Here is a 23,639-nt window from a genome sequence, read left to right on the forward strand (position 1 = left end):
GGTCTGCTGGGGGGAAGCAGCTAGTGCGGGGTTTTCTCACCCCGTTTGTAAGTAGGGATCCGATGTAAGTTGGATCCATGTAACCCGGGGACTGCCTGTAGTTCCCAGAGAGCACACATAATGGTGATGAGTCAGTTAACCAAGCGCATATGCTGGGAGCCAGGGCTGCACAGAGATTTTTGTGGGCCAAGGGCAAACCTGAAATGGAGTTCCCCCACCATTCCAAAAGAGTAATTTTTGAGAGACAGGAGATACTTTTGAGAGATAGGGTGTTCCAGAGGGAGTCTACCCTGCACTTACCCCACAGCAGCAGCTCCTGTCCTGCATGTCTGTGCCGGCTTCCCGCTCTGGACGTTGTTACATAATACACAAAATCGCAGCACGACTTCAGTCAGATTTGGGCTAGGTTTCCCTCCATTCTGACAGAGGAGCTTCCAGGCCAGACCTGAGTGGTGCAGCAACTCCACAAGCCAGATTGCAATTGCAACTCAGTTTGGGCTCCTCTCAGACAAGAGGCCTTGGGCAAAGTGACCATTTTGCACCTTGCTGGGAGGCTGCCAGTTATTCTTAGGAAAATGAGGGATAAGGAAAAATTCCAAGGCAAGGAAAAGTCCTTCATATGGTTTAGAGCATGGGTTCCCAAACTGGGGGGGCGTGCCTCCCTTGAGGGGGCATGAAGAAATTCCAGGGGGAGCACGAGGCGACCCAGCCCCACACACCCCTGTCAATCCCACCCCAAGTTTTGCTCCTATTTTTTTGGGAGGGGAGGCATGAGGGTTTCTCAAAAATCAAAAGGGGGGCGTGATGCCGAAAAGTTTGGGAACCACTGGTTTAGAGGAATAGTTAGAAAAGGCTACGTAGGTTGTGGTCCCTCCCTTCCCTACTTGTGGAAGGGGCTTTGTTATTGTGTTGTTGTTATTTTAAGACATGTATATAATCTGTTTATTAGTGAAACTGACCTGGAAGAAAGAGCTGAACTAGAGAGTTTGGGTTTTATTTTGACTGCCTTGGCTAGTGTATGCGCTTGCTGGTTTAGAATACTCTAACTTTTCTATGATCTGTTGACTTGTGGAATAAGTAAGGAACAGGATTTTTGCAAACCTGAAGAAGCAGTCAATAAGTAGAGATGGATATGTCCCTGTTCTTCACAGTTGCCTAGTGCTTGATATCTGGAAGGGTATCGTGATTCCCCTTTGGGTCTTAGATCTTGCTCTAGGCCAGGGCTACTCAACACGTGGCCCGCGGGTGGGATCCTTTGAACGTGGCCTCCACTGGAAACATGCTTCAAAACGGCGATTCAAAATAATGGTCTTCTGTTGATATGCGTTTTAGTAGTTAAATTCCTGGACTGTTATTGCTCATTAAAGTGCTGTCATATGGGTGGAAATCGGGTAAATATTGCATTTTATTAATATCAGCAGAACTGACTTAAATGGGACCTTTGTGTCGTGCCATAATCTTTGTATTCATGCCCGTCAGCTTCAGTTGCGGCCCTCGCCATGTGAGTATCATTGTGGCCCCTGGAACTTCCAAAGCTGAGTATCTCTGCTCTAGGCCACGCCACCACGCTGACATTTGGGCTTGCTTGTAATAGTTTGCAAGGTGCTGGTTTATTCTTTCTGATATGTTGCCTTTTAGTGACAGGAATTACAGTATGAATACTAGAGGTAATCAGACCAGTCTCAGTGACTACACAGAAATGAAGAGCTGGAAATGGGCCTCTGACAGCCATGTCTTTTTACAAAATTTAAGATACAGTTTACTGATGTGTATCAGCATCAATCACTGTTTTAATTACTCTGTTTTCTGTGGCAAGGCTAGCAACACACTCATCTAGAATGCCCCTTTCCCCCTGAGTTTCTCTGTCATATCTGATGTTAAAAGTATAGGCAGTCCCCGGGTTACATGGATCCAACTTACATCGGATCCCTACTTACAAACCGGGTGAGGCAACCCCGCACTAGCTGCTTCCTCCCAGCAGACCAGGGAGACGCGAAGCTAGCGCTCCCCCCAGCAGATCAGGGAGATGCGGAGCGGCTTTTCTCAGCAGACACCTCAGTTAGGGTGTGTCTAGACTACATGCCTCCTTCGACGGAGGCATGTAGATTAGCCAGATCGGAAGAGGGAAATGAAGCCGCGATTAAAATAATCGCGGCTTCATTTAAATTTAAATGGCTGCCCCGATCTGCCGATCAGCTGTTTGTCGGCAGATCGGGGCAGTCTGGACGCGACGCGCCGACAAAGAAGCCTTTCTTCATCGGCACAGGTAAGCCTCGTGAAACCAGGTTTACCTGTGCCGATGAAGAAAGGCTTCTTTGTCGGCGCATCGCGTCCAGACTGCCCCGATCTGCCGACAAACAGCTGATCGGCAGATCGGGGCAGCCATTTAAATTTAAATGAAGCCGCGATTATTTTAATCGCGGCTTCATTTCCCTCTTCCGATCTGGCTAATCTACATGCCTCCGTCGAAGGAGGCATGTAGTCTAGACACACCCTTAGAGAATAAAGGACTGAGGGAAGTGAGGTGTGGGAGAATAAAACTGAGCTCTGGAGAAATGTTTGGCTAGAGTTTCTCCTACAATATGTACCAGTTCCAACTTACACACAAATTCAACTTAAAAACAAACCTACAGTCCCTATCTTGTACGTAACCCGGGGACTGCCTGTAGTTATAAACAAAGGTGAAGTTGTCTGGACTTGTTACACTATGAAAGCTGATTGAAGCAGCAAAGGGCAGGAATTGGCATGAATGGTGAAAAGCTCATCTGACTTTAGGTTTCTTTCAGCAGGAATTTTGATTAAAATGATGTTTTGATTTATAAACTTGCACTTTATGAAACTAATAGGGCACACATTAGATAGATTAAAAATTGGCTCACTGGGGAGCCATCAGTGAGTAGGACTGTTTCTAACAGGGTCCCTCCAGGATCTGATTCTATTCAATATTTTTATCAGCAGTCTAAACAGTGGTATAAAATCTTTGCTGGTAAAGTTTGCAGATGAGACAAAGAATATTAGGGTAGAAAAATGATGAGGATAGGTCACCGTTAGCAAGTGATCTAAAATCACCTCGTTAAATGGTTAAAGTCCAGCAAAATGAGTTTTAATGCAGCCAAATGCAAGGTAGACATGTGGGAACAAAGAATGCAGGAGGGGAAATGCTGCTTTGGGAGTTAGAGAAAGATTTAGGGATCATGGTACATAATCACTTTATTATGAGCTCTCAGTATAGTGTTGTAGCAAAAAGTTGAAAAGGGCTAATGCAATCCTTAGGGAACATCAAGAAGTAGGAAAGTGATTTACCTCTTTATACAGCTGTGGTAAGACAATGACTAGAATACTGTGTCCAGTTTTGGTGTCTACAGCTCAAGAAGGATGTGGAAATATTGGAGAGAGTTCAAAGGGCTGCAAAAATTATCCATAGGCTGAAAAATAAACCTTACAAGGTGAGACTTAAGGAGCTCAAGTTATTCAGCTTATCGGAGCAAATGTTGAGAGTATACCTGGTCAGAATTTTTTTAACAAAATTAAGTTCGTTGATAATTCCTTGTTCAGGGGGGCACAAAGGGTTTGACAAAACTGTAGGTTGGCTGGTTTCCTTGTGGGCTTCTGGCAGTCTGGGTTTCAGAGCCCATAGTTGTGGGGAAGCCCTGCCCTCAAGATTTCTTTGGGGCCGGGGACTCCAGAGTTACAACAGGATTGACAATTTTCTAATCACACAAAACCAAACATCCCTGTCCTGCCCTTCCCCTGAGGTGTCACCTCACCCTCACCTTTCTCTGAAGCTCCACTCCGCTTTCCCCTGACTCTATCCCTTCTTCTATTGCTTTCTCTCCTCAACCCTCACTTGCTTTCACCAAACTGGGGCAGGAGGTTGGAGTGGGGGAGGAAGAAAGGGCTCCAGCTGGGGTCTGGGCAGGATGAAGAGTTAGGAGTATGGGAGATAGCTCCAGCCTGAATTAGGAGGTTGGGTGTGGGGCTGGGAATGAAGAGTTTGGTGTGCAGGCGGAGGCTCAGGGCTAGGACAGAGGGTTGGGATGGGGGAATGCAGGCTCCATGAAGGAGTTTAAATAGGGGAAGAACACTGGGCTGGCGCAGGGATCTGAAACCCAGAGTACAAGCAGCCCACAAGGAAATCAGCCAAGCTACAGTTTTGTCAAGCCTGTAATAGGTTTGACAAAACATTGTGCCCCCTGAAACAGAAAGTAACCACCAGGTTCCTGCAGTCTCTAAGCGCACAAGAAGCCAGGAGGCTCCATATGCTGCCCTCATGCCCACAGGCATTACCCCTGCAGCTCCCATTTGTCGCGGTTCCTGGCTAATGGGAGCTGCAGAGTTGGCATTCAGGGTGGGCACAGTACATGGAGCCTCCCTGGCCTGCCCATATGCCTAGGGACGTGGTGGCTACTCCTGAGAGCCACGTGAAGACAGGGCAGGCAGGGAGTCTGCCTTAGTCCTGGCCACCGCTGTGCTGCTGACTGGAGCTGTCAAGGTCCCTTTTTGACCAGGCATTCCAGTCGAAAAACCAGATGCTTGGCAACCCTTTGCCAGGCTCCCTCCTCTGGAGCTGGGAGTCTAGCAGCCCTAATATTTCCAACTGGAACTCTTAGGCTAGATTTCTAGTTCCCTCCAAGGCAGGGACTAAGCCATTTCTGGGCAAGGCTGATGAGAGGTAGGGAAAGTCTGGACAATAGCACCAGGGCTCCTACCTCAGGGCACCACTGCCAAAATGTTTGCAATGTGTGTGTAAATAAAGTGAAATGCTGAGGGTGGGAGGATGGGAAGCAAACATGCTAGGACCTACATTTCAGTGTATGGGCTTCCTCAAGGAATCCTGTCTGGAGTCAGGGCTTACAGGGTGCTGCTATGCAGCCAGCATTCTAGAAGCCCTGAGAGCCTTGGCTCCAGGACAGCTCAACCAGCCTGAATGACCAGCTTATAGAATCCATGGGTCTGGAGTAGGCCCTCCATGTGGACTGCACTGCCCAGATGTTTGCCCAGCTCTAATTAAGATATGACTTGATTTATCTGTATAGATACTTTTACATATGCAGAAGATACTTGATCGAGGGAGGCTGTGATGGGCTGTGTTACAACTCACAGTTACTGAAAAATTAATTGACAATAGAGGGCAATTGGTGCACCGGGTTACACCGGGAGAGTGAGCAAAGCCTAATGAGGATGAAGGGGAGGAATAGCTCAGTGGTTTGAGCCTGCTAAACCCAGGGTTGTGAGTTCAATCCTTGTGGAGGCCATTTAGGGATTTGGGGCAAAAATTCATCAGGGATGGTACTTGGTCCTGCTGAGAAGGCAGGGGACTGGACTCAATGACCTTTCAAGGTCCCTTCCAGTTCTAGGAGATAGGCAATCTCCATTAATTTAAAAAAAAAAAAAAAAAAGGTCTATGTGGGGGAGGAGTTGAGTAGTAAATACAAAGGGAAGAAACCCAGACATGAAGGAGATTGCCAGCAGAAGAACTCTATGGCTGTGTCTAGACTGGCAAGTTTTTCCGCAAAATCATCTGCTTTTGCGGAAAAACTTGCCAGCTGTCTACACTGGCCGCTTGAATTTCCGGAAAAGCACTGACGATCTCATGTAAGATCGTCAGTGCTTTTCCGGAAATACTATGCTGCTCCTGTTCGGGCAAAAGTCTTTTTCCGAAAGACTTTTGCGCAAAAGGGCCAGTGTAAACAGCACAGTACTGTTTTCCGCAAAAAAAAGCCCCGATTGCGAAAATGGCGATCAGGGCTTTTTTTGCGGAAAAGCACGTCTAGATTGGCACGGATGCTTTTCCGCGAAAAGTGCTTTTGCGGAAAAGCGTCCATGCCATCTAGACGCTCTTTTCCGAAAATGCTTTTAACAGAAAACTTTTCCGTTAAAAGTATTTCCGGAAAATCATGCCAGTCTAGACGTAGCCCCTAGTTAATCTCTGATTGCCAGAGAGAGGAAAAAAGGCTGGATCCTGCGGACCCACCTGCTCCGCCACCCCCACTCTGCTGCCTCTGATAGAGAGACAGCAGTGTGAAGGATGAGGGGGGCAGGCAGGAGCTGGTACACATGGGAAGCCAGCTTTCAAGCCAGCTGCCTGCACGTATCAGCTCCTGCGGAGTCACCTGCCCCTTCTTGCTGCCTCCCACAGAAGCAACTGGGAAGAGCACTAGCTTCACACTGCCACCTACCTCCCCTTGCACTGCTGTCTCTATCAGAGGAAGCAGCGTGGGGGAAGGAAGGAGGGCAGGGAAGGCAGCTGTCGAGCAGCATCATGGGATGGCAGGAGGCTCCCCAGGAGTGGGGCCAAGAGTGCACTAGCTGATGGCCCCGCCTCCAGGGACAGTCGAATAATCATGTAACTGATAAGATTTGATGCAGTTACACGATTATTAAATTAATCAGCATCTAACATCCCTAGCAGTAAACCTGTGGAAGGGCTATGAGGAGAGCCAAAAGGAAGGCTAAGAGAGGAAAAATCCAGGGAAGCAACAAAGACTTTGGAGGAATGGACAGTAGTTGTTCATAAAATAATCTCTGACCTGGGACGTGCAGAATCTGAGCGTGGACTCCTCTACTGGTCTACCAAGAAAGGTGCAGAAACCCCCTGGCATAAGGAAGGTCTCTAGGAAGAAAGCTCTGCAGCAGAACAGAAGGACAGCCCTGCAGAGCCTGGGATAGGGTGAATGGTATACAGAGGAATGCCTCCAGCTGAAGGGGCAAAGAGTTAGGTTTTTTTGAGTTGGATTCTTTGCCTACCCTGGAACGGAGGGCACTAACTGTCACCAAGCTGGACAGCGTTAGAGCAGCTGTCAACAGAAGGTGCTAAAGAAAGAGCACCTGCTATGCCCATCAGTCATAAGGGGTGCGCCAGAGGTGAATCTGCTTCTTGACTGGGGCTTTTCAGTGAGTTTGACAAAGATGGAACTTGTTTCAGGGGCTGAAAGCTGAAGTTAGACAATTCCACCTTGAAATAAAATGAATGTGGGTGATTAAACATTGGAACAATTTCCTGGAGACTGGGGGTAATTGTCATTGCTGGGAGTCTTGTGTATAGAGGGACTCAGTCTGGATAGCCCCCTTGACCTTGGGATCTGTGACTTTGTTCATTATCTTAATCCTGGGCCATGGGGGAACAGGAAGCTCTGCATTGTCTTCAATATGCTTGCAGTGCTTGCTGCTTTGCATTAAGACAGTGAATACAATACAATCTCATGCTTCAGGACTTCACCCAGGGTGTGTCTAGACTACATGCCTCCTTCGACGGAGGCATGTAGATTAGCCAGATCGGAAGAGGGAAATGAAGCCGCGATTAAAATAATCGCGGCTTCATTTAAATTTAAATGGCTGCCCCGATCTGCCGATCAGCTGTTTGTCGGCAGATCGGGGGAGTCTGGACGCGATGCCCCGACAAAGAAGCCTTTCTTCATCGACACAGGTAAGCCAACCAGGCTTACCTGTGTCGATGAAGAAAGGCTTCTTTGTCGGGGCATCGCGTCCAGACTCCCCCGATCTGCCGACAAACAGCTGATCGGCAGATCGGGGCAGCCATTTAAATTTAAATGAAGCCGCGATTATTTTAATCGCGGCTTCATTTCCCTCTTCCGATCTGGCTAATCTACATGCCTCCGTCGAAGGAGGCATGTAGTCTAGACACACCCCCAGTCACCTGCAGGGATCGAGAAGGAATTCTTTTTCTTGCACATACTTGGAGAGGGAGGTTGTGTTTTGTTTAAACCTTCCTCTGGAGATGGGACCAGTGCTTTGAAGTGGTACAAAGAGTCATCTCACTTAAATACATGGCTGATGCATTTTGCTTACATGCTCAGGGTCACACTGATTGTCAGATTTAGGGCTGGGAAGAAATTTTTCTGCAGGTCAATTTGGCAGGGACTTTAAAGTTGTTTTTTCTCTGGAGCATGAGGTATAGTTCACCCGCTAGGGCCATCTGTGTTGTGATATCTGGAGTGGTCTGTGACTGTGAGAACCAGCCTCAGGGGAGACTGTCAAAAAGCAGGGTATAAACCCCAAGCTAGTTGTATAGTCTCCATAGAATTACATATTGCCAACCCAGTAAAAAGCGTAAACTCCTAAAGTACTGTAAACAGTCTTACCATAGAGTCCAATGGGAATGCTCATCACCACCCATGCAAGCTGGACTATGGAATATGTTGACTTGACTCCAAAAATCACAATAGACAGGTTACTCCCAGTCCCAAAAGATAAGTCCCTTACACCAGGCCCCTAGGGCTAGGTCTACACTATTGCCTTTTTTCGGAAAAAACTACGCAAATTGCATTCTGCAATTTGAATAGCTTTTTCCAATTGCTTTTCTGAAGAGGCTTTTCCACGATTTGGCCCTGTCTAGATGGGGCCAAATGGCAGAAAAGCCTCCTCTTTCGGAGGAGCCCTTATTCCTTGTAGAACAGGGTATACAGGGCTCCCTGAAAGAGTGCGTTTGCTCTTCTGCAAAAAAAAAAATGAAAGAGCAAATGTGTTCCCTGGACACCGTGGAGTTTTTCTGGGATAAGTCCAGAAAACCCCCGCAGTCTAGACATACCCTAGTACTCAGATCTCAAACCAAAACCAATGCCTTTAGACAATCTGGTAATTAAGGATAAATTTAATTAATAAATGTTATTTACAAGGTTGAAATAGGAAACAAACACTCAGATGTGTAAGTCTTAGATTTAAAAAGGTGATAGAAGGGTCTGTAATAAGCAGCTTGGTATGTCCTTTAAGGCCAAATAGAATGAGGATCAATTGTTTTTGCTCAGGAATCTTTGCCAGTCAGAGTCCAGGCAGCATAAAGAGACCAAGCTTCTCCTTGTTGGGGACTTTTATCCCCTTCATCCAAGTTGATGGGATGAATTCATGCACGGGCCTCCCTTTTCTTGGGGTTGGGGGAAGAGGAATGCAACGGGCTTCTGTCCTTTGATATTACACAATGCCTCATTTGCCTTCAAGGGGCCATCTTGTGTGCAGGATGAGCAATTTATCTTAATTAGTGCTTCTTTTCCTGTTTGCCTTGTGAACCTCTGCAATGGTGTAACTCAAATGCTCATTATAACTTAATATTTTGGATAAGGATATTATGAGCAGGATTAATACATGTAGCATTCTTCAAGCACTCCATAAAGGCTAAAGACTTCCTTATAACACTCTTTTAACCATATTAACCCACAGGTAGGCCAGACTGGCTATGCATATGTCAGTATTAATGAGGCCTGGGGCCTTGGCATGAGCTAGCATGTTATCTGCCAGCATCACAATCTGGGCATATGTAATCTAATCATTTCCCTGCCATTGCATGTTGGCAGTGTGGTTTCTCCTGATTTGTGCCATAGGCAGAGAACAGTATAGTCTTCAGAGGACTAACATTCTTTGGACTAACTAAAAGTAATTTGGCTTAGTATAAGTACATGAAAGGTAGTGGCTTGTGATATAGAGAGGGTTAGATTAGACAATCTAATGGTCATGTCTGATTCTTAAATTCTATGAATGTTATAATGTGTTGGTAATAGAGACATGGACCTTTTTTATTAATAGTTTTGTTCTGACAAATGTCATGTTAATGAACGCAAATAAGCAGATATTGCTCTGTGTAATGTTCAATGTTTAGGCACAGCTCTGAACGATGTCTGTGCCACATTGGGATAGTGCTGGTAAGCAGTGTGCGTCTCCTTACACAATGCCTTCTTACCTCCCCCACTTGCTTTGGGGGAAAGGAGGAGCCTATAGTAACAGTAACTGCTAATTACTGCATTCTCTTCCTACCTGCTTACTCCCATTCACTAGTGGAGCATGCAGGCATGCAGTACCCACTGAACCCTGGATGCCAGAATTCTTGCTCTGGGTAGCCCAAGCAAAGGTTTAAACGTTTTTATTTTGTTTTGTTATTTGGTTTGTTCTTGACATGTTGCGACCTACTGCCTCACCTTCTAATCTGCTGAGGCTTTTGTCTTCAATGTGAAGAAATGAGACTATTCCTCTCCTACTAAGGGATCAAAAATGTAAGACTTTGAAAGTTGTATCATAGGGTCTATTATTTGGAATTATGAATATCCTATCTGCTGCATAGAAGGAATTTAATTCAGTGTTGGGCTATTTAAATTACTGACTCTGTTCTCACACCACTGTTATTTCACTTACTTGAAAGTCAGAAGTAATTCAATCACAGTAAAAAAGATGGGGAGGGGAGGGGAAATGAGATGGCAATGTGGATTTTTTGTTTTAATTCAGTATGATTTTTCCGCCCTCTTCCCAACTGCAAAGCTGTTTATCTTTTGTAGGGCCAAAGGCCTCCAGATGAGAGTAGGGCATTGCCCAAACACATAGTAAAACAAGTTTGCAATTTAAATAGACAAGGCAGATGGGGAAAAAGATGAAGTGACTTGCCTGTGGTCTCCCAGTACGTTTGTGGCAGATTCAGGATTAGAGCTGAGTTGTTCTGGCACCCAGGCCAGTACCTAACATACTATAAACCACACTGCTTCTTCCCTCAACATACAAGGATTCTTTTCTGGCAGACTTTCTTGTTGTTGTCTTTGTTTTGATTTGGTACAGCAAAGGCAAACAAATGCCAGGAAGTGGGCAGAACACTGAAACAAGCTGTTACCAATAACCTTGTCATAGAGAAGGCAAGTAACAAAGCTAAATGAATCAGTGGAGCTCAGCAAAAACAAAAATGGCTCCCTAATTCACCAAAAAGATAATTTTTGGGGGTGGGAGTGAGGGTGGGAAAGGGAAAATGTGGGGTGGAAAGAAAACAAGAGTCAAACCCCTGCTGTCAATTTGCAACTCTAAATAAATCTCATGGAGAGGAGCCCAGCTGTGAGTGAATGGGCAGGGATGGAGGAAGCAGGCCACTATATTCTCTGGCTCTACTGGATCAGTGGACACTGAACTTTGGCTCAGCTTCAACCCATGAAAAAGTCAATGTGTCTGGATGTTGTCTTCCCCCAGACAAAACAGGCTGAATTATTTCTGCAGCCATCACAGTATTGTTCTTTTGTAGTTAAGCCTTCAAATGATTTCCTGATTGAAGGCTCTTCCAGCCAGGGACGAAGAGCTTTAGGATTAAAGGTACTAAACAATTATAGAATCCTAGAACTGGAAGGGACCTCCAGATGTCATCAAGTCCAGTCCCCTGCCCTCATGGCAGGACCAAGCACTGTCTACTCTAGATCATCCCTGACAGGTATCTGTCTCACCTGGTCTTAAATATCTCCAGTGATGGAGATTCCACAATCCCCCTCGGCAATTTATTCCAGTGTTTAACCATCCTGACAGGAAGTTTTTCCTAATGTCCAACCTAAACCTCTCTTGCTGCAATTTAAGCCCTTTGCTTCCTATCCTTGTCCTATCCTCAAAGGCCAAGAAGAACAATTTTTCTCCCTCCTCCTTGTAACACCCTTTTAGATACTTGAAAACTGTTATCATGTCCCCTCTCAGTCTTCTCTTTTCTAAACTAAACAAGCCCAGTTCTTTCAAGTCTTCCCACATAGGTCATGTTTTCTAGACCTTTAATTATTTTTGTTGCTCTTCTCTGGACCTTCTCCAATTTCTCCATATCTTTCTTGAAGTGTAGTGCATTTGTAAAATACTATTAGATTACGAGTGACCTGTGCCTAGAATATTTTCTCTCTCTGGATTCCCAAATGCACCAGTGAAATACTCCTTGACTTGAACTTGTTCTCTTCATTTACTGCATATTTTTAGAGAGGAGTTGATTAACTATTTAAACACGAGGAAGATGCAATGTAGAGGAATGGGAATAAGGCCACTTTTCTTTTAAATTGAAGTTGCAGTGCTGGAGCTGTTAGGAAAATGTAAAACATTCTTTTAAGCAGGACATTTTTTAAAAGAAGACATGGCTGTGTGCCAGGGCAAACCTTTCTGAGTTTTTATCCACGGAAGGGATGTTGTTCATTTGACCTTGTCCAGTAACGAATGCAATTGCTGCTGTGGAGTTTGGGAATGCCATTAGAGGGGAACTAGATGGAGGTTAGTGAGAGTATAAAGAGTAGTACATAGAAAACTGCCTACTTCAGACTCAGAAGCTAGAATTTGCTATCTGGTGTTTGATGCTTCAATGCAAACAAAGCATTTAAGGGTAGGAATCCTAAGATCAGTCTGAGGCCCATAATATAGTGAAATCATTGCAAGTGAGTACTGGCGGTCTAGAGAAAAATAAATACTGGCCTGCACAAGAGAGTTTTTGGTGGAGGGAAGACCCACTCCACAGGTGTACTAAACTGTGGCTGGACAGTGGACAGACCCATGCTGTCGTTTCACAAACAATACAGATCCACAGGCCACAGAGAGAATTGTTCTAATCATCTAATGTCACTCTGTAGTACCTTCCAGTGTAGATTCTCAAAGTGCTTTGCAAAAGTGAAGTAACTGCATCAAAACTCCTTGCACTTCAATCCTAAACTTACTAAGACCTTGTGAGATGTGTGTGCATTGTTCTCCTTCTAGAAACATAAAATTAAAATACAATGAGGCTGGATTATTTGTCTAAGGTCATAAAAGCCCAGGTTTCCTGATTCACATTCCTGATTTAACTAAGTTTCAGAGGGGTTAGTCTGTAACTGAAAAAACTTAAAAACCAACGAATAGTCCTGGAGCACCATAGAGACTAACAAGACGTGTAGATGGTATCCTGAGCTTTTGTAAGTGGGTTGGGCCCATGAAAGCTCATGATACCATCAACATGTTTTGTTAGTCTTTAAAGTGCTGCAGGACTATTTGTTGTTTTTTATGCTTAACTAAGACCACCATTATCTGGGAGTGGAGGGAGAGAAGCAAACTAATGTGATGGCGGTAGGAGCTGGGGATGGGCTTATTTCTAACTTTAAAAACAAAATAAATAATTTAAAAAAGCATTCGTAAACAAAGTTAAGACCTATTATTGGCAGATTTCACATTTGATGGTGAATATTTTGGACAGCGCCATCCACTGGTAGCCAACAGATTAAATGTTTTCTGTTTATCTCCAGTGGCAAAGGTCTGTACCCTCAGAGCTGAAGGTCACAGTGGGTTCTATCTCTGACAACATATGTTTGTGGTTTGGCTGATGATGACTGTTTATTTTGTTTTCTTTGTGGTCATGGATTATTTCAGCACCTAATTTAGTTTTGGAAGTATAGCTCTGAAATCCTGCTAAATGAGTCCTAATGTCTCTAACCTCCTGCCAACTGATCTTAAGCTTATGAGTCTATAACCGTTTCTTGGCTTTCTCTAAATTTGGCTCTGCTCTACTCCTTAGACCTGGGCAATTTAATTGGCCTTGGAAAACACTTCTAATGAATTGCTCTGAGTGGTGACAATGAATATAGTAAAAGACATAGTGGGTGAGGTAATATCTCTTATCGGACCAACTTCTGCTGACGGGTGATACAAGCTTCCAACAGAAGCTGGTCCAATAAAAGTTATTACTTCACCTACTTTGTGTGTGTCTCTAATATCTGGGAACCAATATGTCTATAACACAGCATGTGGTAAAAGACAATAAGCAAAATTAGAAGTAACCACTTGGTGTCACTCTTTTCAAGCTGTTAAAGTAGCACAAGATGATAAAACCCAGAGTTGTTTTTTGAGCTGGTATCTTGTTGAGTCAATATTGTGAAAGTGTTCAGCCTTTTACATCCAGCCCTCTTCCACTTTTGTTTTGAAATAAGTATACTATAGAACAATTCTTGATATAGTTTATTTGATACTCATTTTAGATACCTGTACTACACCAAAATGCAGGACAATGTAGCACTTTAAAGACTAACAAGATGGTTTATTATATGATGAGCTTTCGTGGGCCAGACACACTTCCTCAGATCAAATAGTGGAAGAAAATAGTCACAACCATATATACCAAAGGATACAATTAAAAAAAATGAACACATATGAAAAGGACAAATCACATTTCAGAACAGGAGGGGGATGCATGGGGGGGGGAGGAAGGAAGGTAAGTGTCTGTGAATTGATGATATTAGAGGTGGGGAGAGTGGGATGTTTGTGAGCTATTGGTATTAGAGGTGATAATTGGGGAAGCTATCTTGGTAATGGGTAAGATAGTTTGAGTGTTTGTTCATTCCTTCTTGGAGAGTGTCAAATTTTAACATGAATGACTGTTCGGAGGATTCCCTTTCAAGTGCAGATGTAAAAGGTCTTTGTAGCAGAATGCAGGTGGTTAAGTCATTGAGAGAGTGTCCTTTCTGGTTAAAATGGCAAGAAACTGTTTTTTTTTTTTTTGTGATCTTGTCTGATATGTTTTGTGGGCATTAATCCTATACCAGACAGTCTCTGTTTCTACCTCATTCTCAGCAGAACATGTAGTCCAAGTTAATACAGTGTTCAGACTCACTCTCTCTGGGTTTTGCCTTCATTGGTAACTGAAATCACAATATGTATATATTTGTTTATATTTATATTGTGGTAGTGCTTAGGATCCCCAGTCATGGACCAAGGCCCTACAAAACTCTCCTCCCACCCTCTGAAGTCTGAATTCATGATGTGTTGATTTAGCGCTAGCCCAAATGGAGAGGAAAAAATCACTCTCCCATACTCGTTAGCTGAGATTGAAGGACCAGTGATTTCATGGGAAAGATTAATCTCTTGAGCCCAAGTTTAAAGAGTGAGGAAGTCAAATGAATCCTTGGTGCAAAAGGACAATTTCATTTGAAGTGAGGGAATTGTATATGCTTATTTTTGACTCAGAAGGGCTTCAGACTTTAGGACAGTGTTTTCCAACCAGTGTGCTTTGGCATACTGGTGTGCTGTCAGGCCAGAACAGGTGTGCTGCAGAACCTTTTTTTTTTTTTTTTTTAAACCTACATTGGAGAACAACCCCATCCTCAACTCTTATATTAATTAACGTTGGAGCCAGATCACATTCTGTACTTTGCTCTCTAGGACAAGGCGCCTTTCAAATATTGTGCATGTATCACATTCCATTCCCAAAAGCCAGGATAAAATTGCAAATCTGAATCCTTCAGAGTCGGGGCAGGGAGAGGAGGAGGAGAAATGGGGACACTGCCTTCTGATTGGCCATCTGCCTCACTGCCCTGCCTTCTCCAGAGGTAGAGCAACCAATGAGAACTTCCCTCCTCTCCCTTCCTGAACAAGTTGGCTCCTTTGCCCCTCCCTTACCCTGCACCAACTGATGGGTGAAGGGGGCAGGGAAGAGTCCTTGGAGCTGCCCCTCAGACTGGAAGGAGAATGGGGTCCTTGCTGCATCCACCCCCAGGGTTGGGAGGGGCAAGGACTTAAGGAGCAGAAGTGAGGTGGGGGAGCGGAACTCAGGGATGGGCGGAGAGAACTGGTGGGTAGGGAAGCCCAGGGGCAGAACTGATTTGGAGACCAGGGCCTAGGATTTACTTGGAGTCTTAGAGGCTGGGGGCAGAACTTGTTGCTGGGCAGGGGACAGGCAGATGTGCGGGTGAGGATCTTTGCAGCAGGAACCAAAATCATCATTATCCAATACCAGAAAAAATATAATCTCTGATTACCAAAAATTACAATCTCTTGATTTGTTGGAGTCTGACTCATTTATTTTTTGATCTCTAGATGTTGGCAATACTCTGAATGTGTCTTAATTATATTGCATTGAAAAACAGTGGAAAGAGTTACACACGAGACTATTTTGGGAATGAGAAGAAATGATTCATTATTAATGGCTTGTCATCCTAAAATATTATTCTCAAGTACATATAATTCTCCAATGATCAGGCTTTTATTTGGAGTTCTTGTATTTCACTTTAATGCTAGTGTCCATTGTTCAAAATATTAATTCTGGCACAAAAGACAGATCACGATCTAATGTTTCCAGCTGTGGTGGTTTTGATATTTTTAATCCTTCTACAACTTGAATCTCTCTAGTCCAGCACTCTTTGGTCCGGCAACATCCGTCGTCCGTCATGATGAAACGAGGTGTACCGGTAGTTCGGAATAGGCACTCTAGTCCGAACTACCTAGTTCGAGCCCCGTGTAGCCGCGCTACACGGGGTTCGAAGCAGCGGGGATTTAAAAATGGCGGCTCCCCGCTTATGCTAATGAAGCCCGGGAAATTCAAATCCCGGGCTTCATTAGCAAGTGCGGTATGCATACATTACCCTCCTAGTTCGAACTAGGAGGGTAGTGTAGACATACCCTCCAATTTACTCCTAAATGTCTTCTAAGCTCAGTAAACAGTGGAAATGTTGGTAATGCTGCTAGACAATATTAACCTCCAGTGGTTTGGCAAATTCTTTGGTTAGGCACCATTCAGGTCCTGAAGGTTCAACTTGTAACCTCATTCTGAATTGGTTTATGAATATTCATGAGTTAATTTGGAGACAGAATGGTAGTGTGCCTCAAAATAATTAAAGAAAGGTATCAGTATGTGCTGGGGCAGAGAAGTTTGGGAACCACTGCTTTAGGGTGCTTTTCCTAGCTGAACCCAAACTCTGAACCTCTTGAGTTTCACCTCTGCCTAGTCTGTGCAATTATACCCTATTTGAGTCCAATTATTGGAAAAGAGAGAGATACCTCAATAAACTTAGTTGGCTGAATATGAGAGAGGGGCCCGAGCTGGATGCAGCCATCTGCTTACTGAGTTATCTTCTCACTTCTTACCTTCAGCTGGCAATTTTGTGCAGAGAGGTATTGGACCAAGGGTGGGCAAAGGGGTCTCTGCGGGCCGAATTCGGCCTGCCAAGCCTGTGGACCCAGCCTGTGGCTGCCTGGCCCTACCCCAGCCAATCAAGACCTGGGGACAGGGGAGCGTACAAAGTCTCCTCCCCCCACTAAGGGCACACGGCAGCTAGAGAGAACTGCTGGCTGTTTTAAAACAGCTGGTGGTTCTCTCTAGCTGCCACATACCCCTGGCAGGGTGAGGGCAAGGAGCAAGAGACTTGGTGGGATGAGCATGTGAAGTCTCCTCCCGCTGTGGCACCTAGAGGGAACAGTCAGTTGTTGATTATCTCTAGGCGCTGGGGAGGAGGGGGAGCCTTTGCGTGCTCCTCCAGCCCCAGGTCGATCAGGGTCTGTGGGTGGGGGAGAACAAGAAGTCTCGTGGCCCTGCCCCTTCCATCTGAAGCCCTGCCCCTTCCAGGCAGCCTGAAATTTCTGAAGTGGCCCCCTTTTAAAAATTATTGCCATCCTTGTATTGGACTCTGGTGGTCACCATATAGACAGTGCCTATTTCAGGGATAGGAACTAGAGGCAGGTTCCTGGGGCACTAACTTTAGGACAATAGGCTCCTTGTAGCTGGTTGGCAGGCAAGTGCTCAGATTTGTTCTGCTGGCTCTAGCTTTAAGTGTTTAGCTGTGCAGGAGCCAGTTTGGAAAGGTGGTGGACTGGAATTTCTTTAACTTGCTGCAGGCCTGAGGTCCCAAAGTCTGTACTTTTCTAAACCTGTCACAGAAGTGGGAACTACCCTTTTTTCTTTTTTTTGCCTGGGACATTCATCAGTTGAGTGGTGGTCTTAGGAAATTGTCTGTCATAACACTGCTAGCTCCTGGGGAAGTAAAACAGGAAATATCCATCCATTTATCGTATTTATAGGGTTCCAGTCACTAGGTGCAAGGTGCTAAATCATGAGTGTGTGTACTCTGTGTGCAATTTATTTCTCTGGAGGTGGGTTGGGTTTTTTTGAGACTTCTGATCTTAACCTTGGATGCAGCAGAGGGAGGTAGAGCAGTCAGAGACAAAACTTTGTCTGCAGAACATCTTACCACTGGGTGGTGCTGTAGTCCATAGTACCCCACGGTCTATCCCCACTGTCTATTTGTGCTGAATAGTTTGGCTGCTCGTAGAAACTTTTATGTCATGCACCAAATTATAAAGAATAGTTACTAGAGTGATCTATTGCTAGTGGGAAGCAGTGGGAAGTGAAAGAAAATCACACTTATTCTTAAAGGGCTGCCTTTGGTTTTGAGCATCAGATTTTAGGAAGCCCATGTTCAAATTCTGCCAAGGTTAATTCAGTTTGAGGTACAGAAATGGAGTCCCTCACAATTTGATGATCTCAGTTGGGGGTCCTTAATGTTACGAATTTAGTAACAGTAAGAAACTTAGCCTAGTGCCCTCGACCAACACTTCCGTTCCTTTCCCTCTAACTCATGCAAGTGTGCTGTAGGCTGGTTGTTTGCTACTCAGCACTCCAGGGGGATTCCAAAGTCTTACTGTAGGAAGTACCCCTGAGGAGATAAAATATTATGGGTGATCCCATCCATCACATCCCCTTCTCACTTCCAGCAGTGATGGCTAACCAGTGTGTGAAATCCACCTTGCTGTATTCCTGGAAAACGCACAGTAGAGATGGAAGCAACTAGTCGCTTCCCTCCCCTTGCTGTTTCTATCAGAGAGAGGCAGCAAGCGGGGAACAAGAGCGGGGGAGCTGGCTTAAAAGCTGGTTCCCCCCAGCACCGTCTCCGCCATGGGGCAGGGGAGGTAGAGGCACAGCGGGAAATGGCGCGAGCAAGGACTGAAGCAGTCTCTGCTCATGCCACTTCTGCTGCAATTCTGCTTTTGAAATGTATAAGAGCCCCAGTGGGGCTCCATCACATTTCAAAAGCTCAGGCAGAACAGTGGGGACGGGCTACTGCTTTTGAATTGTAGCAAGAGCCCTGTCAGACTCTTGCTACAGTTCAAAGGTGAAGGTGCCCTTATAGACTAATCGAATAGTCGATGGAAATTTCATCAGCTTTCAATTAGTAAATTAATCTAAATTTAACATCCCTAACGAACATGATTGCTGAATCTGTAGAAAAGGTGGTTTTTTTTCAGCCTGTCCTTGTGACTGGCCTATATTCTTGTGGGTTCAAATATTTGCCCCAGCATTTAAGGTCAGGTCACTGCTTTTGCATGTTAGTGATTGGAACATCTTTGGACTTCAGTACATGATGGGTGTACACAGAAATAGGACCACATTTCTTGAGAAGTTTGTGGTGCATGAATATGTGCATACAATGTCCTGAGCTGCATGTGCAGTGATAGTAATACACTCAGAGACCTAGTTGCAAGGTTGCACTCAAGCCTCTCTTTAAAACGTGGAACATTTTCTAATGAATATTGGGAAATCAGATAAGTAGGCTTACTTTATGGGGTGGAACCTGCCTTATAGTGAATTCAGATGCACTTCAACTCACCAGCAGAAGAGTACGTCTTCAACAGCTTCAGTGCACTCTGATATGCTAGTTATAGGTAACTAGAGAGTGTAGAGTGGAGTTCGTCTATGAGAATAAAGATGTCACCATATGAGATCCCAACTTAATTGGACCCAGCTTCCTTGTATAAAATTAGTCCTTACAGCAGACTTCTGATAATCCGGCACCTTTGGGACCCAGGGGGTGCCGGATTATCGGATATGCCAGAGTATCAGGAGGTACTCCGGCAGGGGGGCTGTGATGGGTCGGGGGGGGGGGGCGGGGAATGGCACAGCGTAGGGCCAACCCAGCAGCTGTGGGGCCAACCTGAGCAATGCTGCAGGACCAACCCGGCAGCATCCCAGCTGCTCTGCCCCACAGCTTCCTCAAGTCCGCCGCTGGTCAGTTTCAGCAGCAGTGGACTTGGGGAATCCGTGAGGTAGAGCAGCTGGGGTGCTGCCGGGTTGGTCCCGCAGCGCTGCTCAGGTGAGGGGCGGCGCTGCGGGACCAATCCGGCAGCACCCCAGCTGCTCTACCTCACGGCTTCCCCAAGTCCGCCGCTGCTGAAACTGACCAGCGGCGGATTTGGGGAAGCAGCCGGCAGAGCAGCTGGGGTGCTGCCGGATTGGTCCCAAAATGCAGTTCCTCACCCCCCTGTTCGGCGCCCGGCAGCACCCCAGCTGCTCTGCTCTGCGGCTTCCTCAAAGTCCGCCGCTCGTCAGTTTCAGCAGCGGCAGACTAGGGGAAGTGGCGCAGAGCAGAGCAGTTAGGGTGATGACGGGCGTCGAGCAGGGGGGTGAGGAGCGACGCTGCAGGACCAACCCAGCAGCACCCGAGCTGCTCTGCTCCGTGCCGCTTCCCCAAGTCCGCAGCTGGTCAATTTCAGCAGTGGCAGCAGTGGACTTGGGGAAGTGGCGCGGAGCAGCACCAATTGTCCGGCTGGCCGGAGCACTTCCGGGTTCCAGTTGGTGCCAGACTATCGGGAATGCCGGACCACTGGATGCCGGACAATTGGAGTTTTACTGTATATCTATAGATGGCCAACTGACTATAACAGAGGTGGCCCTCCATCCCTTAGGGTATGTCTACACTACAGCGCTAATTCAAACTAACTTAGTTCAAATTAGTTAATTCAAACTAAGCTAATTCGAACTAACACATCCAGACTAAAAAACTAGTTCGAATTAGCATTTTGCTAATTCGAACTAGCATGTCCACACAGAGTGGACCCTGAACCAGGATAAAGGATGGCCGGAAGCAGTGCCGGCAGGGCATCAGATGAGGACTTAGAGCATGGAGCTGCTGTCTCAGGCTAGCCGAGGGCTGTGCTTAAAGCGACCCGACCCCCACCCTGGACAGACAGTTTTCAGGGGTGCCCCGCTTGCTTGGGTGCCCAGTCCTGGCTTGGATTGCTCGGAGTACCCACAGTGGGCACATCACAGCACTCGGCCATCAGACCGGCTGCACTTGCCGAAGGCTGCCATTTGGGGAGAGGGGGCAATTAGGGGGCTGCAGGAGAGGTTCCACCCCCAGAAGCCCGCAGAGCCAGCCCAGTCCTCCCCATCGGGGGTTCGTACCCCATTCCTCCCCCACCTCCTTCCACTTACCCCTCCCTAGCCCCCCTTCCTGATGTACAAAATAAAGGACAATTGTGTTCAAAAATAGAATCTCTCTTTATTGAACAAAACTGGGGGAGACTGGGAAAAGGAGGTGGGAGAGCGGAAGAGAGAGGGTGGGAGAGGGGAGGGCAACTACAATGATGAGGGGTTTGGAACAGGTCCCATATGAAGAGAGGCTAAAGAGACTGAGACTTTTCAGCTTAGAAAAGAGGAGATGGAGGGGGGATATGATAGAGGTCTATAAAAGCATGAGTGGGGTGGAGAGGGTGCATACAGAAAAGTTCCTCATTAGTTCCCATAATAGAAGGACTAGAGGACACCAAAGGAAAGGAATGGGTAGCAGGCTTCAAACTAATAACAGAAAGTTCTTCTTCACAAAGCAAAGAGTCAACCTGTGGAACTCCTTGCTGCAGGAGGCTGTGAAGGCTACAACTAGAACAGAGTTTAAAGAGAAGTGAGATCAATTCATGGAGGTTGGGTCCATGGAGTGGTATTAGCCAGGGGGTAGGAGTGGTGTCCCTGCCCGAAGTTTGTGGAAGGCTGGAGAGGGATGGCACGAGACAAATGGCTTGGTCACTGTCTTTGATCCATCCCCTCCAGGGTCCCTAGGGTTGGCTGCTGTCGGCAGACAGGCTACTGGGCTAGATGGACCTTTGGTCTGACCCAGGACGGCCATTGTAAGCTCAGGGCTCAGGGTCGGGGGTCTCAGTGGACCACCTTGATTTTCATGCAAACCTGCTCCTGGGTGGCCAGGCTGGCAGCTCTCCTGCCCAAGACGGCTGCTTTCCTGTGCCTAGTGCGGAGGTCGTGGACGAGGGTGCCCGCCTCTTGCGGTCCTGGGCAAGCTCCCGGGAGCCGCCAGGCTGGTCCTGGGAAGAGGGGCAGGGCTGGGGGGCATCGGGTGGCTGGCTCGAGCCGTGCTAGGTGCAGGGTCTGCTGGCTGGGTGCTGGCAGGCTTGCACCTGGCACGGGCATCGTAGCCAGCCCGTGCCCCTTTAAGAGGTCCGGGGCCGGGAGGGGGGCAATAGAGTTTCCCTGGTGTTGGCCAGAGTGGCCACCAGAGAAACCTGGGGAGGGCTAGCCTCCCACTAGTTTGAATTAAGGGGCTACACACCCCTTAATTCGAACTAGTAAGTTTGAACTAGGCTTAATCCTCGTAAAATGAGGTTTACCTAGTTTGAACTAAGTGCTCCACTAGTTCAAATTAAGTTTGAACTAGCGGAGCACTAGTGTAGCGCCTATCAAAGTTAATTCGAACTAACATCCGTTAGTTCGAATTAATTTTGCAGTGTAGACATACCCTCAGAGACTATTTGGAGTGTGTGTCATTCTTCTACCACTCTTTTCCCTTTTATTTCCCCTCTTGATTCCAGTCTGATCTTCTCTTTAGTCCAAGAAGGGATGGATGTGGCTCGTTTTGAGTCTAATACACCCCTGGGTTGGCAGGAGGTAGACCCACAATGGTCTCCGCCACATATCTCCCAGCATCTGTGGGTGTCTCCACCATAGTATGAATCCTCTAGCCCCACACCAATGTCTAAGCAGGAATCCTTGTTGTCAAAGATTTGTAATGCTATTTAGAATTGGTGAGCTAGCTTAACGGTTTGGTAAACAGGCAAACAGAGCTATGCTGCTGCCTGGAAGGAAATGTCAGTGCTCCCTTAATTTCACTCATTGCTGCCTGCCAGCTAGAAGCCATTCCTCTTTCTGGGAACTCTGTAACTCTCTCAGTGCGTGGCTTGGATCTTATCAACTCAGACACTTAAGAGTTCAGGCAAAGGAGCCAAAGTAAATTTTTTCTCACTGTTAAACCCAAACATAAACAGAGCAAGAGAAAGCAGTAGTAGAGGGTGGGGTGCAGCCGGGGATAACTAGTAAGGGTGGAGGGCATATTGCTAAGCCCTAAACCAGGATGGAGGCTCAACTCAGCACCTAAAGAGCTAGTGATGAAGTTAAGCAATATGAAGCTGATGAGGGGGACTGTGGCAGGCAACTAGCTGGCCAACATATGGAGAAAGGGAGTTGGTCTGTCAGACCTTAAGGGACACATATTCCAACAGCTAGTATAAAGCAGCCAAGATACCATCCCAAGGAAATTGGGAACAGAGCTGTATCCAGCCCTGACTCCAAAGGGCCTGAAAACATGGCCCTTGAAGTGTATAAAGCATGAAATGCACTTCTAAGATTATATGCTTTGAATATTCAAAAAACTAAATTTGCCCCTGTCCCTCCCCCAACTCTACTCAGCCTTCAGTTTTCCCTAGACCCTGGAGTCTTCTGGGCCACTAGTCACCTCCGTCCTAGTCCCCTGGTATTCTCTGTTATCTTAGGGCACTCTAAGCCATTGCCTAGAACCAGCACTGAGCTCTCTAAGAATTAAAAGGACTCTTCTGGATCAGGCATGTAAAGAGTTAACTCCTTACCCTTTTCTCACTGTTGAAACCCAAAAATAAACAGAGCAAGATGAAGGTGATGCTTACTGGGTAAGTGGTTAGCCCCACCATGCCGCAGGATCCTTGTTAACTGGTTAAAAGTACCTTTTAACTGGTTAACTTTTTTAACTGGATTTTGCATCCCTATTCTGGATTCCTCCATCCCATTGTCTGTCAGCTTCCCCTTTACATGCCTCTTCTCCACCTCCTCTCTGATAGTGGCTGATTTTTCTCCTTCCACTCTTTACTGGTGTAGTGCATACACATCTGAGTTGTCAGACTAGCTGAGAATTAGGATTTCAAATACAGATTAGTAATATTTTATCTGTTTGAACAATTTTGTAATCAATTAGCTCCTTGTTGATCATGTAATTTGTGTATAAAAGCTTCAGTGGCTAATCCCTCACAAGCAAGTGTTGCCATTAGATATTGGTTTGCGATAGCAGTTATTCAGAGCTGCACTGCCCCAAGGC

At 46.2% G+C, this 23,639-nt stretch overlaps 1 long non-coding RNA gene across 2 annotated transcripts in view; it reads left to right on the forward strand.

Annotated features, from left to right (window-relative positions):
• Positions 1–23,639, forward strand: part of LOC142818850 (uncharacterized) — a 182,069-nt gene that overhangs the window by 5,568 nt on the left and 152,862 nt on the right. The window lies entirely within an intron of this gene.

This window comes from Pelodiscus sinensis, chromosome 17 (genome assembly GCF_052426305.1).
Source record: "Pelodiscus sinensis isolate ZL-2025 chromosome 17, ASM5242630v1, whole genome shotgun sequence".
NCBI lineage: Eukaryota > Metazoa > Chordata > Testudines > Trionychidae > Pelodiscus > Pelodiscus sinensis.